The 19,926-nt window shown below is 44.0% G+C and overlaps 1 long non-coding RNA gene across 1 annotated transcript in view; it reads left to right on the top strand.

The window, feature by feature from the left end:
• Nucleotides 1–11,256: 11,256 nt before the first annotated feature.
• The window catches only part of LOC142829538 (uncharacterized), an 87,469-nt gene continuing 78,799 nt past the window's right edge, over nt 11,257–19,926 (top strand). Inside the window, exon 1 of the long non-coding RNA XR_016349489.1 lies at nt 11,257–11,645. This is a non-coding gene — a long non-coding RNA (uncharacterized LOC142829538). The remainder of the gene's footprint in view (nt 11,646–19,926) is intronic.

Below are 19,926 nucleotides of genomic sequence, written 5' to 3'. Positions count from 1 at the left end.
AGTAGTACTCTGGGAAATAATCAGGAAAGAAAAAGCAATGAGGAGAAAATAGTGAACCCTAGAGACTAGAATTACAGAAATTACACACTCAAAATACTCAGTTTAGAGAGATATTTAATATCTCTTGAACACAACAGAAGGGAATCTAAGGTGAAGATATATGCAACTAAAGTATTAGGAACAAGGGAGAAGAGAAACTACACTGTAATATTTCATGGCCTTGATTGTGCAGAGTTCAGCAAAGAGCACAAAGTTTTTTCATCCCTTTGCAAATGTGATCAGAGGCTGTATTTAGTGAAAGCCAGATTAAACCATAGACATAGTCCTCTGTACAGGCCACCAGTATATCTCAACCATCTTGCCAATTTCCTCCCATGTCTAAGAGCCCGGGATAAAAGTAATGGGTTTAGAGAGCAGAATGAGCATGTCTGAGGAGACATGAGCTTACTGGTGATCTTCAAATACATGCTGCCCTTCTCTCCCAGTCTTTTTTTTTTTTTTTTTTTTGTATGACTAACAGGTCCAGTATTGCTGGGAACAAGGAAGAAAAGATTTCTGCACCAGCATATAGGAAACAGACCTGTCATAACCCTAGCATTCCTTTTGCAGAAAGTCAGTCACCGGCCACTGCCTAATTACTTTTTTTTTTGGTCTAGTCAGATTATCTCAGTGTCGTCTGAACCTCTCTGTGGTAACTCCTATTAACTTGCAATGATACCTGCCAGAACTGATCACTTGTCAGACTCTTGCTATTGAACTCAGCCAATAAATTGTTCAAGGTTCAACTTGATGCTCACAAGCACTGAATTTAAAGTTAGTAGAAAGCTTTATAGGCTTTTCTACCTTTCCTGCAGGAGAGAAATAGCTACAAGTTTATTGTTTGGTTAGTAAACAAAATGCTGAACTGCTGATCACTATCTCCACATGATCAGGATTAATTAATAAAATAATCTAGCAGATGAGAAATGAATTACTATACTGAGCCAATCCCTTATTAAGTACTTATATTTGGCCTATAATCCAGTTTAGACATATAGCATAGGAAGAAAGAAAAGGCATAACCAGTTTAACCATAGTTACAATTTAACCCAGTGGTCTCAACATCTCCAATCTAGTGTATCCCTTTCAGGAATCTAATTTGTCTTGCATACCCCAACTTTCATCTCATTTAAAAACTACTTGGATTATTCGTAGATGGTATAGTGCAGTGGTCTCCAATCTTTTTAAGCATGAGATCACTTTTTGAATTTAAGTGCAATTCAGGATCTACCTCAAACTCAAATACCCTTCCTCTCCTCCTTCCTGCGTCTTCTCTGAGGCCCCACCCCTGCTCACTCCATCCTCCCTTCCCCAGCCTCACTCACTTTTATCAGACTGGGGCAGAAATTTGGGGTGTAGGAGGAGTTCAGGACTGGGGCCAGGGTTTGGAATGCAGGCTCCAGCTGGGCACCACTTACCACCAGTTGCTTCTAGCTGGTGGTGCAAGATGCTAAGGCAGGCTCATCCCTGCCCTGGCCCTGCACCACTCCCAAAAGCAGCCAGCAAACTTTCTCCATCCCTGCCCTCCTTTAGTCTGTGGAGGTGGGGTACAGGTGGAGGGAGGGACACCTTGAGATCTATACCCTCCTTTCCCTTCTTTCCATGCCCTTCACAGCAAGCCAGAGGATCCCATGGGTTGGGGGCAGCTCCAAGGCAGAGGGCAGGAGCAGCACAGCAGTGCTGAGAGGGGCAGCTGAAGCGATGGCACTTGATAGTCTCCTGGCCAAACCTCTCAGGATCACCTGTCAAAGGTCCAAGATCTACCAGTAGATCCTGAGCTACTGGTTAGTGACTACTGGTGAAGTGCTTACAAAAGGTTTTTTTTTCTTCATTTTAAATAAGCAATTCTGAAACTCAGAAAGCTTTCTTAGAAAAAAAAGTATATGGCTTACCCATAAGCACAGGGTGTTTTGTCATCAAATGTCTTTGCAAATGTGCCAGCTTCATGCTGTTATTTGATAGAGTTTCTCTGCAAAGGAAACACAAAGCTTGAATAGGAGCACAATTTGTAGATGTGAATCCAAAAGCAATAGATTTCTTGCAGAACTGATTTTTTTTTCAGTCAGTCATTTTCAATTTCTTGCAATTTTCACTGTAACCATTACAGCCACTTCTAGCTCATTTTAAAAATCTATTCATATTTATACCATGATAACATCAACCTCATTAACATACTTGCACATGAGAAAATGACATAAAACAGGTTTAATACACTGTGTATACACAAGTTATGTTACCACATAATGTAGTATATAGAGCATTATAAACAAGTCATCGTCCGTATGAAATTGTAATTCGTACTGATTTTTCTAATGTTTTTTATGTAGCCTGTTGTAAAACAAGGCAAATATCTAGATGAGTTGATTATCACACAGAAGACCTGTGTGTAATCCCCAGTGTTGTACCCCTGGTTGAGAAGTATTGATTTACTCACTTAGTTCACCTGGCTAACAAAATACATTTCAATTAATTTCAACAGCTCTAGCAAGAGAATCAGACTCCATTATTTCACTTTCATTTTTTGTCTTAAAATGTTTGTCTATATAAAGCTGTCTGAGGCTGTAGGGAACACCAGTGGCTTCTGGGATTTTAGAGCATCACAGGTGTGTTGCAAGGAAACTGCCTCCAGAAAGGACATTAATAGATACTTTATGATCTGACCAGGCCATTGGGTTAAAAATATGAGCAAGACAGGTTTCTGGTATTTGGGGTATTACTGTTAAGCTTGCAGACATGATCTAGAACTTTTACCAAGAGCTTCATTGAACTCTGTGAACATAATGAGACTCTTTTAATCTTTCCAAAAATTTATCCCCAAAGAGGCCATTACAAGACAACATACTAGGTAGAGTCATTCTGTTATCAAAACATTCTGTTGGCTGAACCAGCAGCATGGGAAAATAATAAATGCAGATGTACTGAATCATCTTTGTACTCCAATGTTTGATATTTTTCCTTTAACCTCCCCCTTTTCCCACAATCCATGGAGTCCCACTGGGAGTAGCAATTATGGAAACACTAGTAAAGGCCAATCAAAGATTTTAACCATTTTGTCATTTACTTCTAATCTGTGCAAGTTTAGGTGATATGATAGTTAAAACTCTGACAGCTGCCTATGTTCCATCTACTCTAGTGCTACTGCCTGTGCTACTGGTAATGGACTTGCACAGCAGGTACCAGTAGTGGCAATTTTTAAACAAAAACACTAGTGTAAATTGGACTTAAACCACTGGAAGTGAAACTTAAATTTAGGAGCAGCTGTTGCGTCTAGCTGCAGAATGGGAATTGAGGTCATGTGGAGAACACGGTCTTCTGTTATGGCTTCTTCTACAATGCTCAGCTCAGCTGGCCAAACACAAGAACTTTTGCAATACTCAGCAGGCAGGACAATACTTCTTAGTAGCTACAAAGAGTTAATGATTAACCATTTCAGTGTGTCCTGTATAACACAATGACCATAGGCGTGCGCAGCACATTTCATTAGGGTGTGCACCCAAATAATTTTTTTAAAATGTATTCTTTGACCACCATTAGCCACGCCGCTGGAGGTAATACTTTTGCGGCAATATGGACACATGACCAGAAATAAAAGGTGTCATATGACCCCCCTCCAAGGACTTTTCTCACCATCCTCTTACCAATAGGGATTAGTTTCGCCCTCACCGACCCGCCTCCCCCATGCAACTATCCTGCAATTGCATTAACCTAATGTGTGTGACATTAACTCGGGGCGGAGGGGGGAAGAGGCTGGGGGAAGTGTCCCCTTGAAGAGTTTCCTCCCTTGAGCACAATAAATTTTGTGTTATGCACCAGTACTGAGTTTGTGACTTGTTTGGATGTGCCACTGTTTGGATGTGGCACCCAAGTTATTAACAAGTATCTTATAAACCTCTACCTTTCCCCTGTGCTGCCCTGTCTCCTTCCCTTGCTCCATCAGCTCCCCTGGTGCTTACAGCCCCCCAATACCTCACCCACCTCTGCTGTCCTGACTTCTGCCCTTCTCACTGCCCTCAGCCTTCCTGAGACCTGCCCCCCTCCAAAAGCCCTTCTCTCCCCCCCGTGCCCACTCCTCGAGTAGCCCCACTCTGATCATGTGAGCTACCCCTCCTCATCCCCTCTACTAACACCTCTCTCTACACACCTGCCCTGCCTCTCTCCTCTGGTGCTGGTCCCTCCCCTGCAGGTGTCTGCCCTTCTGCTTCATCCCCAGAATTCCCTGGCACCTGCACCTTCCCTTACCCCTGCACCCTCCTGGTGCTTCCCCCTTCCCTCACTGCTCCTGCCCTCTTTTTCCCTGATGCCCACCCCCTCACCACCCTCTGCCCCCATTTTCCTCATGCCCCTGTGCCATCACACATGCCTTGCTCCATCCCTGCCTTCCTCATGCCCACCCTTTCATTCAAGCCTTCTCCCAGCACCTCCCCTTCGCCCCTTTAGCTCCCAAAGCCCTTCCCCTCTCCTCTCTTAGCATCATCCTGTCCCCCCTCTCACTGACACTTCCCCTCCTGCCCTTTTCTTCATTGTCTCCACTTGGCCCCCTAGTATTTGTCTCTCTCCTCCACCCTGTCCCTTGGTGCTTTCTCCTTTCTTCTCCTGACCTGCCCCCCTCCCCTCAGCACAAGCCCCTTCCTCTCTGACCCTTTCCCCCTATTTTTCCCTCCTCCTCCAGCAGCCACCAGCTGGTCTGTAACAGAGTTCTAGGGTCGCCCTGACTGTCACCCTTCTGGTGCTCCCCCTACTCTGTCTTTCTTAGGTTTCTCAGACCCCTTTTGGGCCACAAAACCCCACCCTGCAGTCTCTGGTTCCCAAAGTTCCGGCAGTCTCCCCATCACTTGGTGCCTGCACCGGGTCTGACTCTGTGTCAATTTTTTGGGTCCTCTGTCTGGTAGAAAAATAATCCAGAAAATATCCGACATGTGCAATGTCTGGTATTTCCTGGTTTTCTGGCTGGGCGCCAGACTGAAGCCTGGTGCCGGCAAGGGGAATGACTGGAAGGTGGGGTGCGATCGGCACTGTGAGCCTCTACTTGAGTCTGATATCTTGGGGAGGAGGAGAAGCCCTGTCCCTGAGCATGTTGTGGAGCTGCAGCTGGGTTACCAGGTAGACCACCTCCAAAAAAACCGGACACACTTGATCATGGACAGGGTGGAGGGACTGAATGGGGGCAGTGGCTGGCCAGGAGGAAGGGAGGGTGGGAAGCAGAGCTGGGAGGGAGGTCAGAGGCGACAGGGCTGGCCGGGAGGAAGGGGGAGCTGGGAGGAAGAAGGTGCAGGAAGCAGAGCTGAGGGTGGGGTTCGAGGAACGCAGGGTTGGCTGGGAGGAAGAGGGGGGCTGGGAGGAAGAGGGGATGGGAAGAAGCTCTGGGGGACGGGGGCCAGCCACGCTGCTCCCAACCCCAGGGCCCCCTGACCCCGGGCCAGCCGTGCTGCCCCCTCCCCAGGCTCCCCCTCCTCAGGCCGGGCCGGGCCACTGCCTCCAATCCCGGGCCCCCCCTCCCTGGGCCAGCTGCATTGTCCCACTTATTCCTCTATTAGTTCTTGCAGGTGCCTATGACAAGGCCAGCTTCTGTAAACTCCTGGCTGTTAGCTAGTGCTTAACTGACTTTGTATCTAAAAGCTAGCCAGTTCATTGTTCAGGAATAATTCTGAATCTCTCTCAGTGCAGCAATCAGATTTATAATGCCATCACTCTCTGCTTCACAGCTATTTCTTTTATTGATGACTTGCAAAAGTCAGCCTTCTTGTACCATCGGAGCAAGGCCACTTTCAAGTGAAGCTGTTCCGTCATCATATCCATTCAATTGGGCCATCCAGGTCAAAGCCAGATTTCAGTATGTGATCTGCCTCTTCCCAATTCACCCCAAACAAGTCTTCCCTACCGCCAGGGTAGTAAGTAAGGAGAGGCAATGACAAATATGATCAGAGTTGTTGTCTTGTGAAAGTTAGGGGGAAATGGAAGCTTCTTGTCAAAAAGAAGGCTGGAGAAACCGGTGTTGTGCCCTAGGGAAGCTATTAGAATGAATCAGCTCTCATTCCACGCCATGTGGACAGGATCACTGACAAACATCACAATGACATTTCTCTTTGTCCCTCATGAGATGAAGTCACCTTTATTCTGAGTCCCAGGGAACTTGCAGGTTTGGCATCATGGCCTGAAGTGACAATGCATCACAGAAGTACCATATTGATACTCACTGTAATTTCAGAGATGCTCCAAAAGACATGTCAGTTGCTTACATAGTATATTTAGAAGAGTATCTTATCCGGTCTTGGTGACTGCTTATGCCTATCTTTTTAATTCATCATCTGTTCCATTGTATTATCAGTTGTAAACATCCCAGTAAAGTAGACATTAAGCTCCTTTAAAATTACTATGTCCTCCATCAGGAGGGTATCGTCATGATTGTTCAAGGGATCTTTTTCTTTTATCACCAGGGCTACAAGCCTTGGCAACAGGGAAAAATGGAACATCTATTTATAGAAGCAGCGAATGAGGAGTGCAAAGACCTAAAGAAGGACCAATTAGCAACTATTCTGTCTTGTTAGCATTCAGTTTGGAATGGAATAGAAAAAGGAAACTCTAAGGATCATGTCATACTGGGAACAACGAACCCAATTTGATACTGCCTAAGGGAAGCACATAATTACAAGACAGTATGGGTTCCAGAATGGAATCCTGTAGAGCCCCAGAAATAACAAATGGTACGTTGAAGATAAAGGGACTTAACTGCAACAAGCTGGCTTCACTGAAAGGAATAGAATTCATGCCATGCTAGATAATCCAGAAGGGATCATTAATCTCTTCTGCAAAAACTGATGGCCATTCATATAAAAAGGCAGACAAATCCTAAAATAGTAGGAGATTAACATGGGCTTGTTCAACAGATATGTGGAGGTAACGCTGTGGGATACTGCTATCAGGCAGTATGGGGTGGGTAACAATTGAAAAAATGAGATTGAAAATATATAATACATATTGCTGATTAGGAGATGTTCTTGTATCTGATAAGCAGCTATAGTCTGGATGATAAGAGTGGCGAGGAGAAAGAGAAGGAAGATGTGCTGTACAGCAAGTCCCTAAAACCAGTCATAGCAGCATAAATTCAAGGAAATACTGATAATTTCAAGACAAAGAAAAGGAACTGGGAAGAGAGTTATCTACTCTTTCCAATATTCTTTCCATTTGCAATAAATAGAGTCCAGCTTTGTGTTATTTTTATGTGTATACCTATCTCTGCCATAATCATAAAGCCTATCTGACTAACACACACACACACACACACACACACACACACACACACACACACACACACACACACACTTTTTATCTAACCTCTACCTGAGTTAACCCAGATCAATAAGTACTGTTACTTTCTCCATGCTGGAGATGGACCAACAGAGGTGGGTAAGATTGTTTCATGCTAATACAAAACTTCCTTTGTGACATTGTCTGATATATTGCCCGGTTTCCTCAAAAGATGTCACTAGCTCTTGGGTTCCTCTAGTGAGAGAGTAAGAATGGCATTTCTCTCTGCCTGGAGTTTCAGAGAATGGTCTAAGAACTATAACATGTTTTCTCCTGGAACTCCCTGCCAAATTTTCTCTCAAAATCAAACAATCTGGAGAAATATCATTTGGTTTTGATAGATTTAAAATGCATCTTGTGACATTTCTCAGCCTCCAATGGACATTTTCTGAGTCTGTGAGATCTCATGTAGATAGCTATTAGAGTGCTATCATCTGAAGTCTTTTGGGGTAGTTTTCATCCTGGACTCCCTATTCAAAGTATCCCCTTCCCCTCCCTCCATGGCGGCTCAGCTGAGCGCTGTGTGCTCAGCCAGGTGCCACGGTGGGAGGGAAAGGGGGGACGGGGCGGTGACGTACACAGCCCCGCCCCCAGCCGTGTACATCAGCGCCCCACCCCCTTCTCTTCCACTGTGGTGGCCCACTTCATGGGGGAAGGGGGGAGACCGGCCAGGAAGGGAGCAGCGCTGGCTGGGAAGCGAGGGGACTGGAAACAGCTAACGAGGGGGGGAGGGCAATGCGGCTGGCCAGAGGAGATGGGAGGAGGGGACCACTGGCCGGGAGTGGGTGGGGGGAATCAGAGTTGGTGGGAGTGGGGAGAAGTGCAGCGGCGCTGGCCAGGAAGATCAGGAAGAGGAATGGGCCGGTGGGAAGCAGAGCTGGGGGTGTGTGCAGGGGGACTGGCTGGGGAAGATCAGGAGGGGAAGTGGGGGAGAACTGTCCAGCCAGGAAGGGGTGAGTGAGCAAATTGGCCGGCGGGGAGCGGGACTGACCTGGGCACTTGCTGCCTGCCCTGCGCAGGGTCCCGGTGACGCACAAGTGAGGAGAAGGCTTCCCCTCCTCCTCACACTCAACCGACTGAGGGTTCCCAGTGGCAATCGTGGCCCCGCCTCCCAGCTGGGACTCCCAGCCACTCCCCCTACCCACGCCAGGCTTCCGTCTGGTGCGCAGCCAGAAAAATCAGAAAATACAGGACACTGAACATTTTTTTTTACCAGACACAGTGTGTAAATACTGGACTGTCCAGTACAATGCTGGACACCTGGCAATCCTACCTGCCTCTCCTCCACCACAGAAGCCCAGCTGAGTGGGCAACACTCAGCTGAGCCACCACGGAGGGAGGGAAAGGGGGCAGGGTGGTGATGTACATGGCCAGGGGCAGGGCTGTGTACGTCACCACTCCCCATTCACCTCCTGCTGTGGTGCTCAGCTGAGTGCTGCGCCCCTCAGCTGGGCTGCCGCGGGGGAGCCACCAGCGCAAGGGGCCATTTGGGCTCTCCCACAATGGGAGGGGACAGGGGGCGGGGCAGTGATGTACATGGTCCCGCCTCCTGGCCGTGTACATCACCGCCCTTCCCCTCCCCCCCTCACGGCAGCCCAGCTGAGCAGACAGCACTCAGCTGAGCACCACGGTGAGAGGGGAAGGGAAAGGGGAAGGGGTCAGGGAGAGACAGAGGGGAGGGAGAGGCAGGAGGAGGGGGAGAAGAGAAAGAGACAGAGAGAGAGGCAGGAGGCGGAGGAGAGCTGAGACAGAGAGGGGAAGGCAGTAGGAAGAGAGAGAGAGAGAGACGGTGTGAGAGACCGGAGGCTCAGGAGAGAAGACCAAGGTGGAAGAGAGACCTGAAAATCCCATCGTATGATGGGCTAATTGGCTAGTTCTGAAATAATGGTGCTGTATGGACATACTCTTTGAAGTCAATGCAATGTTTCTGGTGACTTCAGTGGAAGGACGAGCAGGCCCTCAGTTTGATGATTGTTTCCAGCTTGAAAGGATTTTGCTGTTCTCATCTTGACCTGTGAAAGCCAGCTTATGTTTGGGTTTTTTTGTTTGTTTGTTTGTTAGGGTTTTTTGGGGGGAGGAGGGAGTTTGCAGTTGCTAACCATATTTATGAATGTGTGAAGTCACAGAAAGTAGGGGCAGCATTCAATGGATCAATTATGTAGAACTTTCGTCAGTTTTGTGAGATATATGCCCCCCTACTGAGCAAATTAGTTCCCAGGCTTGTAACCAAATTGTAGCAGTGAATAGAAAGAGCTCATTATAAAGTCTGAAAGGTTACCAGAACATCTTAGTCTAGATCTGTTCTTATTCATTCCATCAAATATCTCAATTTCTATGTCTAGTTTATGAAAAAGAAAATGAAAAGAAACGACTGAAAACATTTTGAAATAAGTAATGATCAGAAAATTTGCTGTATCTCTAGGTAAACATTCTTACTGGCCATTAGTGCGTTAATGAGCACAGAACACTTCAGTGAATTATTCAGTGATGTAATTGCTCAGAAAGAACAGATCCTAGAAGGAGACCCTGCAGTTTAAACTTATTTTAAAACTTTGACTTCCAAAAGCTAGGGGTAGTAAATTGTCATTTCTCTGGCTATTTATATCACCCAATCCCAGATATAAATAGGGAATACAGGAAGGTGAATTTAAATTATATCTGGACAGATCACATTTGGATGCATGGTCAAGAGGAGAAGACGCTAGGTAAACAGGTCATGGAATTTTGTAGATGAATGCGTTAGTTCAATTGTTCAATTTTTATTTTAGCTTGTGATTATGGAAAACCAATGTTTAGTCTAACAAGATAGGCGAGTGTGTCATATTTCCCTGATTCCTGATTAGACTCCTAATATGTCAATTGATTTAAACTAGTATAGCTGAAAAAGGAACAAAATGACATGCCTTGAGGATTAAGCATTGGCCAAAAAGAATATGTTGGTGACTTGAGAAAAATAGATTATAAATTAGTCAATCCTCAGGAAGCATGCAGGTTTTCGCTAAGTGCAAAGGGTCTTATTTATCAGAAGAAAAGATTCCATCTTGATTCTGATTCACACCTTGATTCTGGCACCTTTTTGCCTTTTTAGGGTCACATGATAAATTGGCACCCTGGGTTTGGCTCAAAGCAGAATTCACTATCAACATATTTCATCAGTTTTGCATGAAAAGTGCCCAGCACTTCATTCCCATGGCTTCTGTGGGAAGAAGATGATCCTCAGCACTCAACTTCAAGGAGGGATAGATATGATGATTGACCAACAATGAAAGCCAGATTCTTACCCACTTCCTTAGCTCTTTCTCTGGTAATAATAAGCAGTTGCAACAGCAGAAGTTTTAATCAGCTAGGCATTCCTCCAGTGTGGGAAAATCTGCAGGTGGTATTTGATGGACTTTATGCCACATACTTTCTGGGCCATAGGGGAAGAGAAGGTAGTGGGAGGAACTAGAGTACCTCATATGTGAACTAGAGTACCTTGTATTAAATGAGGAGATTGATATAATAGGCATCACTGAAACCTGGTGGAATGAGGAAAATCTGTGGGACACAATAATACCGGATATAAAATATATAGAAAGGATAGAGCAGGCCGGGTGGGTGGCGGGGTGGCACTGTATGTGAAAGATAATGTAGAATCAAATGAAATAAAAATATTAAGTGAATCAACATGTTCCATAGAATCGCTATGGATAGTAATTCCATGCTCCAATAATAAGAAATTAGCAGTAGGGGTATATTACTGACCACCTTGTGAAAGGAAGGTATTGAGGCCTACCCAGAATATGTCAAATGAGCACCAGTTTAATTATAAGTGTAAAGGAAAGGCAGCACTCTCAGATATAGGAGATAAAAATAAAAACAAAATTTGATTGGTTGACCAACAATAACCCCGCTTTTAGGGAAGTAACTAACTCAGACAGCAGTATGCAACAAAGTGCTGATTACCCCAAATGGAGCAGACGAAAGTTTTTTGTAAGGGCAGAATGAGACAACAAAAATCTAATGTCAGCAATTGACAGGCGAGTGGAGGAGTACCAAAATACCGAAACAGGGTATATAAGGTTGGCTGAAACAGACCAAGAGCGGACGGGTTGCGAATCCAAAAAGCCAGGTCTGATCAACCAGGGCTCCCTCCCCGGCGCTGAATCTCGCTGCCGTACAAAAGCTCCGAAAGGGGAACAAATAAGCTCCGAAAGGGGAACGAATACCGGTCGTAAGTTGCAACAAAAAATCCAAAGAAAAGAAAAACATAAAGAAAAGAATATCTCCTGAATCTAAGCAATGCTTCTATCTTTCTTAACGTGAGTATTATATAATTGTTAACTCCATAAATTGTTTAAAGGTAAATCAGGAGGGTATATCTGTAGGAGAAGTTATTTCTTGTTTTTTTTAACTGTACTGTTTTTCTATTTTTTCTTTGTATATTATATTGTCTTAAAAGAATCAAAAATAATGAATTGATTTAAATGGAAAATTGATTATAAAGTAAATAGAAAAAAAATAATCTTTGTTTGACCCTAATAAGAAGTATTCCTCTCTCTGTGGTTTCAAATCCTTAAAGAACCAAACCCGGTTACCAAAACACCTGACCAGGACAGCGATACTGACATTGAAATGCTGAGGGAGATTAGAGAGGCTACCAAAATAAAGAAATCTATAATAATGGGGGATTTTAATTACCCATATTGACTGGATACATGTCACCTCAGGAAGAGAAGCGGAGATAAAATTTCTCAGTGGCTTAAATGACTGCTTCTTGGAGCAGCTAGTGCAGGAACCCACAAGGGGAGAGGCAATTCTCCATTTAGTCCTGAGTGGAGTGCAGGATCAGGTCCAGGATATGACTGTTATCGGACCGCTTGGGAATAGTGACCATAATATAATAACATTCAACATTCCTGTGGTGGGAAGAACACCTCAGCAGTCCAGCACCCTGGCATTTAATTTCAAAAAGGGGAATTACACAAAAATGAGGAGGTTAGTTAAACAGAAATTAAAAGGCACAGTGACTAGAGCCAAATCCCTGAAAGGTGCATGGAAACTTTTTAAAGACACCATAATAGAGGCCCAACTTAAATATATGCCCCAAATTAAAAAACATAGCAAGAGACCTAAAAAAGAGTCACCGTGGCTTAACCACCATGTAAAAGAAGCAGTGAGGGACAAAAAGGTATCTTTAAGAAGTGGAAGTCCAATCCTAGTGAGATAAATAGAAAGGAACATAAACACTATCAAATCAAGTGTAAAAATGTAATAAGAAAAGCAAAAAAAGATTTTGAGGAACAGCTAGCCAAAAACTCAAAAAGAAATAACAAAATGTTTTTTAAGTACATTAGAAGCAGGAAGCCTGCTAAAAAACCTGTGGGTCACCTAGATGATCGAGATATAAAAGGAGCAATCAAGGACGATAAAGCCATTGCGGAGAAACTAAATGATTTCTTTGCTTCAGTCTTCACGGCTGAGGACGTTGGGGAGATTCCTGAATCTGCACCGTCCTTTGTGGGTGATGAATCTGAGGAACTGTCCCGAATTGAAGTGTCATTAGAGGAGGTTTTGGAACAAATAGAAAAACTTAATGTTAACAAATCTCAGGGACCGGATGGCATTCATCCAAGGGTTCTAAAAGAACTAAAATGGGAAATTGCTGAGCTATTATCTATGGTTTGTAACCTATCCTTTAAATTAGCTTCCGTACCTAATGACTGGAAGGTAGCCAACGTGACACCAATATTTAAAAAGGGCTCTAGAGGCGATCCTGGCAATTACAGACCGGCAAGTCTAACTTCAGTACTGGGCAAATTAGTCGAAACAATAGTAAAGAATAAAATTGTGAAGCATATAGAAGAACATAATTTATTGGACAAAAGTCAACGTGGTTTCTGTAAAGGGAAATCCTGTCTTACTAATCTATTATTGTTCTTTGAAGGGGTTAACAAACATGCGGACAAGGGGATCCAGTAGATATAGTATACTTGGATTTTCAGAAAACCTTTGACAAGGTCCCTCACCAAAGGCTCTTGTGTAAATTATATTGCCATGGGATAAGAGGGAAGGTCCTTTCTTGGATTGAGAACTGGTTAAAAGACAGGAAACAAAGGGTAGGAATAAATGGTAAATTTTCAGATTGGAGAGGGGTAACTAGTGGTGTACCCTAAGGGTCAGTCCTGGGACCAATCCTTTTCAACCTATTCATAAATGATCTGGAGAAAGGGGTAAGCAGTGAGGTAGTAAAGTTTGCAGATGATACCAAACTGTTTAGGATAGTCAAGACAGAAGCTGACTGTGAGGGACTCCAAGAAGATCTCACCAAACTGAGTGATTGGGCAACAAAATGGGCAAATGAAATTTAATGTGGTTAAGTGTAAAGTAATGCACATCGGGAAAAATAACCCCAACTATACGTACAGTATTATGGGGGCTAATTTGGCTTTGACAAATCAGGAAAGAGATCTTGGAGTTATCGTGGACAGTTCTCTGAAAACTTCCACAAAGTGTGCAGCGGTGGTCAAAAAGGCAAATAGAAAGCTAGGAATTATTAAGAAAGGGATAGAAAATAAGGCCCAGAATATCTTACTGCCCCTGTATAAAACTATGGTACGCCCACATCTTGAATACTGTGTACAGATGTGGCCTCCTCACCTCAAAAAAGATATTTTGGCCTTGGAAAGGGTTCAGAAAAGGGCAACTAAAATGATTAGGGTTTTGGAACGGGCCCCATATGAGGAGAGGTTAAAGCAACTGGGACTTTTCAGTTTAGAAAAGAGGAGGCTGAGGGGGGATATAATAGAGGTCTATAAAATCATGAGTGGTGTGGAGAGAGCAGATAAAGAAAAGTTATTTATTAGTTCCCTAAATAGAAGAACTAGAGGACACAAAATGAAATTAATGGGTAGCAGGTTTAAAACGAATAAAAGAAAGTTCTTCTTCACACAGCATGTAGTCAACCTGTGGAACTCCTTGCCAGAGGAGGCTGTGAAGGCTAAGATTATAATAGAGTTTAAAGAGAAGCTAGATAATTTCATGGAGGTTAGGTCCATAAAAGGCTATTAGCCAGGGGATAAATTGTGTCCTTGGCCTCTGTTTGTCAGAGGCTGGAGAGGGATGGCAGGCGACAAATCGCTTGATCATTGTCTTCGGTCCCCCCTCTCTGGGGAACCTGGTGCTGGCCACTGTCAGTAGACAGGATACTAGGCTAGATGGACCTTTGGTCTGACCCAGTACGGCCGTTCTTATGTTCTTATGAGTTTTCTGGCAGTAGAACAACCACTGGCATTTGGTTGTAGAAGAGCCCCTTGGTGATCATTGTGTATGGTTACCTGTCGGACACAGCCCCTCCCCTCCTTCTCTTCACTGGTGTCTAGCTGACCAGACACCTCTGCTTTTCCCTTCTCCCTGACCTTGGCTTTCTTAGTTATAATTTGTTAAGCTTTTTATCGTGCCTTTAGTACGTTCTTAGTACAATGCAAGGCCATGAGGCCCCATTTTGTTTAGAAACCATATTGCTTATGAATATGTATTGTGGCAGGGAGTTGCCCTGTACTGGCCCATTAAGGGGCTGAGACCTGGAGTCAGGAGGAAGCCCAGCTGAGGCAGCTAAGGAGGGCCCAGCTGGAGGACATATAGCTCCTGGGAGGAGTAGAGAGACCTGCCTGCAATGAGAGAGGCTTTGGCCTAGCAAACCTAGGCTACCCAGCCTGAGGCCTGCAAGGAAGCAGTCATGGAGGACGGGGCTCGCATAGAGGCAGCCCTAAAAGGCTGGGCAGCAAGGCAGCAGCTGCGGTTCTCTAGGAGGCAGCTGCAGTAGGCTGGGGGAGTTTGACCCAGGGAAGCCCCAGGCCATAAGTCCACAAGGCAAGGTTGTAGGAGGCAACCAGACAGGCAGAGTGGGAGAAGAATTGGGGTTCTTAGGGAGTAGAGAGGATGCTGGAGGAGGAGCTGAGGAAGAACAATGACTCCACACCGGAAGGGGGTGTGGACCAAGACCAGAGTAGTCACTGCAGGAGGGCAGTGCCCTGAAGAGAACACCTCACTCAAAAGGGGTGCATCGGCATCGGAGCAGCCAGTTACTTCCCCAAAAGTCATCCTGAAGAAAGAGCCATGCAGAAAGTGAGTCGAACCCACTACAGTATGTAACCTGTGAAATGTGTGTGAGATATGAATGAGAAATACCCAACCAAAAAGGCAGTTTAGGATCTGTGACCTTTTAAAGCAGACAAAGACTGTGAAAGCAGATAAATTCACTGAGAAGCAGACAGAAAAAAATCTCTCTCTTGGACAAAATGTAACATCACAGCAGAAACCTGGAACCGGTTCAGGGGGATCTCCCAAGGAACATCATGGTTGAGTCTCCGGGAAGCTGACACCTGGCCAGCACTCCAGCCACCAGCGAAATCAAAAGTAATCTACACTGCATTTGCAGCCTGTCTCCAAAGTGTGTGTGTGTGTGTGTGTGTGTGTGTGATTTTACTCTTAAGAATCTGTCCCAATAAACAACCCCAAAAGTAATACTGATCCAGTCCACCCTTTGTTCCTCAGCATGTCTAAGGAAGTGTAATAGAGATAGTTGCAAGGCTTAATTTTTGTGAAGATTTCAACCACGTATTGGTAGCCTTGTGGATCGGGAGATAGACTTGTGTGGGTATTTTTTAATAGGTGGTAAAAGGGGCACAGAGGTATTTTTTAATAGGTGGTAAAAGGGGCACAGAGGTATCTTAAAACAGATCTGGTGCAATTTACAATATCGTTCCAAAAAGACAAGATATGGTCTTTGAAGTATGTTGGAGGTCCTGTTCCCAGCATCTTAAACCCACAGTCCATGATATTATAAAAACAATCAAATGTGTTGATACCTCCAACAGCAACTTAAATATTTTTTTAGGGACCATGACCAAGCAGCATGGATTAGCACCTCCAGCTCTTTCAGAGAATGAACCCCACCATTCTCCAAAGCCACACACACAAACTCCCCACATTTTACATGTAAAATAATCTTATAGAGCTTATAGTCCTTGTGAGAAAAATCTGTTTTTTAAATCATATGTCACACTTTCATATTTAGTTCAGGTTTAGTCATGCAATTTCACTTCAGAAAAGTTTAATATCAAATATTATCCTTCTACTTATTTTCTTTCTTCAGAAGAGAATGATTTCAAGGACCCTGAATTTTAATAATTGTATCATGAGTTGGGAGTTTTAGTATTATACATTTTTCCTGATCTGTATTCACAAAATGTTTTCATTGTTGGTGAGTTCTAGGTTTCACATGGTGCAGGGATGTATTTCTTTTTTTTGTTTAGCAAATTGCTTATAGGTCTTCAACCAAACACAAAGCAGGCAGAAGAAAAAGAAGGTGGTTTAGTGCATTTCACATTTATAAGAAAGGCTTGTAGGCCAGCTCAGAGTAGCAGTTTAAATATCTCTCTCACACACACACACACACACACACACACACACACACTCATTGTCTCTCTCAGATTGGGGCTTTCGTTGTAAGCTGCATGGCAAATCGGACAGAAGCTTATCAGAGTTTTACCAACTATTTAGTCATATGAAGTGAATATGAGCAAGAGCTGTGGCAGAAGATAAACTATTCATACTATTGTCTTCTGGTACTATATTGACATTCATTTTAGACTGTCACAGTCAATTTTTGCACTGTAAATCATGCCAGTGGCTTTTCAAGAAGTCATGTGCATAGCAGGGCTATATTTGTTATCTTAGTTTTGTTTGTTGAAAGGTTGTCACAACCCACTGAATGGCCATTAGGTCAAAGTGTTTCGGTTCTTGAGTTAGTCCAACCAGAAAACCCTCTGCAAATTATATATCTGCAATAGAGATTTTTTTTTTTAAACCTCAGATATCTAGGCCCATCTAGAAATAATTTAAGTTGCATTTTGCAAAATATTGCCCATCCCTTCCCTCTTATGTAATTACAGAGACACACCTGAAGGAATTTTTCAGCCTGTAAAATCTCAAGGGTAATAAAACTAAAATTGGGCCACAGATAAGACTGTAAACTTTGCTTTATCCTGTTAGTATGGTCTTGTTGTTAAGAGACTTCATGGAGACTCAAACGAACTCATTTCAGTTAGTGGATCTCCCAAAGATCCTGTGTGACATGAGGTAAATAAGACCATAAGAATGGTGATAATGGATCAGACCAATGGTCTGTGTAGCTCACGGTCTTCTAACAGTGGCCACTGCCTGATGCTTCTAAGTGAATAAACAGAACACAGAGAATCAATGCATTCTCTGTCATCCAAACCCACTATCTGGCAGAGGCCTAGGGACACTCAAAGCATGAGGTAACATCCTGACAATCTTGGCTAATAATCATTGAAGGGCCCGATCCCCCATGACTTACTAATTCTTTTCGGAACTCTGTTACAGTTTTGACTTTCAACATATTCTGGCAACAAGGTCCATAAGTTGACTATGTGTTTTAGGAATCTAGGGGTCAGACTGGACAGCTTAATATGAGTCTACTGTGTGACACTTGCAAAAAAGGCAAATATCATTCTGGGATGTATTAGCAGGAGTTTTGTAAGCAAGATATAAGAAGTAATTCTTCCAGTCTACTCATTAGGCCTCAATTTTAGTACCATGTCCAGTTCTGGGTGCCACATTTCAGGAAAGATATGGTCAGATTGCAGAAGGTCCATAGAAGAGCAGCAAACATTATTAAAGGTCTAGAAAACATGACCTATGAGGGAAGATTGAAAGAGGTGGGGTTGTTTAGTCTAAAAGAGAAGGTGGAGAGGGAGCATGACAACAGCTTTTGAGTATCTAAAAGATTGTTACGACAATGGAGAGAAAGTATTCTCCTTAACCTCTGAGGATATGACAAGAAGCAATGGGCTTAAATTGCAGCAAGGGGGTATGACTACACTGCAGAGTTTTGTTTGTTTGTTTGTTTTTTTGAAAAACAGCTATTTTTCCAAAAAAAAATCCCTTACGTCCACACTGCAATCACATTCTTTCAAAAAAAATTGAAAACAGAGGGATTTTTCCAACATTGGTAAACCTTTTTCTGAGGAAGAACCCTTTTTCTGAAGGAGCTCTTTCAGAAAAAGCCATGTGTGGATGGGGAAGAGGGAGTTTTCAAAAGAGGAGGCAAGAGGAAAAAGCACAGGTGCCCTGGTAGCCACTCCATCCATAGTAATAATAATTGAAGCTTAAATGTGAGAATCTATTCAGTGTGGACGCTATCTTTCGAAAAAGCAGATCACTTTTTCAATGCTCTTTTGCTGTGTAGATGCTCTTGTAGTTCTTCAGAAGGGCGGCTGGGATTTATTCCTAAGGTGTCCTCACAGGTCTCTCTCTCCAATGATGATGATAACCAGAAGGCTGCTTATGTGTGTGCTCAGTGATGTGTGCTGTGTAGACTTGTGCACTTAGTCTTCACAGCAGACCCCAAGAAAGCCCCCAAAGACCACAAACCAGATAAGGATTGAAGGTGCCAGGCCAGATTTATTGTAAAGTGCACTACAGTAAGAGTTGTCAGTAGTCTCTACTGAACCACTATGCATACATATGTACTTGCCACAATGGAATGACTTAGTCAAGTGGGAAATTTCCACTTTCCTCCAAAGACTGTCTCCCCAAGACACCACCTTATATACAGGTACAACAAATCACACCTCACTGTTGATGTATCAGGTTGCCACCTTCTGACACTGTCAGGTAACCACCCTCTGACCCTACTTAGAACCACCCATCACCCTGTACCTCATGGTTTGATTAGATCATCTCTTTCCATCATGCTGTCATTTTAGACCCTTTCCTGAACCTAAGTCTGTATCTGTGAGGAGTGGGTACCAAGGTCTTTTTTTAATTAGCTAGTGATATCATGTGCTTTCCACTTATGACCAGTACCAATTATTGTTCTGCACCTGGGCCAATTACCAATTAGTGTCCAATTTAAATGTCCGCCAGTGATATGAACAGAATAAAAAAGACTGTCTAAGGGTATTTCTACACTACAGTGCTAATTCGAACTAACTTAGTTAATTAGTGAATTCGAACTAAGCTAATTCGAACTAACACATCTAGAACTACAAACTAGTTCAAATTAGCGTTTTGCTAATTCGAACTAACGCGTCCACATTAAGTGGACCCTGAAGCGGGGTTAAGGATGGCCGGAAGCAGTGCCGGCAGGGCATCAGAGGAGGACGTAGAGCGTGGAGATGCTGCCTCAGGCTAGCCGAGGGCTGTGCTTAAAGGGTCCCGACCCCCACCCCGGACAGTTCTCAGGGGTGTCCCGCTTGCAAAGCAGTCCTGGCTTGAAGTGCCCTGAGTGCCCACACTGGGCACATCACAGCACTCGGCCATCAGACCGGCTGCACTTGCCGCAGGCTGCCATCTGGGGAGAGGGGACAATTGGGGGGCTGCAGGAGAGCTTCCACCTCCAGAAGCCCGCAGAGCCAGCCCAGTACTCCCCATCGGGGGCTCGTGCCCCATTCCTCCCTCACTTCCTTCCACTTACCCTTCCCTAGCCCCTCTTCTTGATGTACAAAATAAAGATAATGTGTCTTACAAAATGGAATCTGTCTTTATTGAACAAAACTGGGGGAGACTGGGAAA

This window comes from Pelodiscus sinensis, chromosome 4 (genome assembly GCF_052426305.1).
Source record: "Pelodiscus sinensis isolate ZL-2025 chromosome 4, ASM5242630v1, whole genome shotgun sequence".
NCBI lineage: Eukaryota > Metazoa > Chordata > Testudines > Trionychidae > Pelodiscus > Pelodiscus sinensis.
The sequence above is the reverse complement of the archived record's forward strand: the minus strand, read 5'-3'. Positions and strand labels throughout refer to the sequence as shown.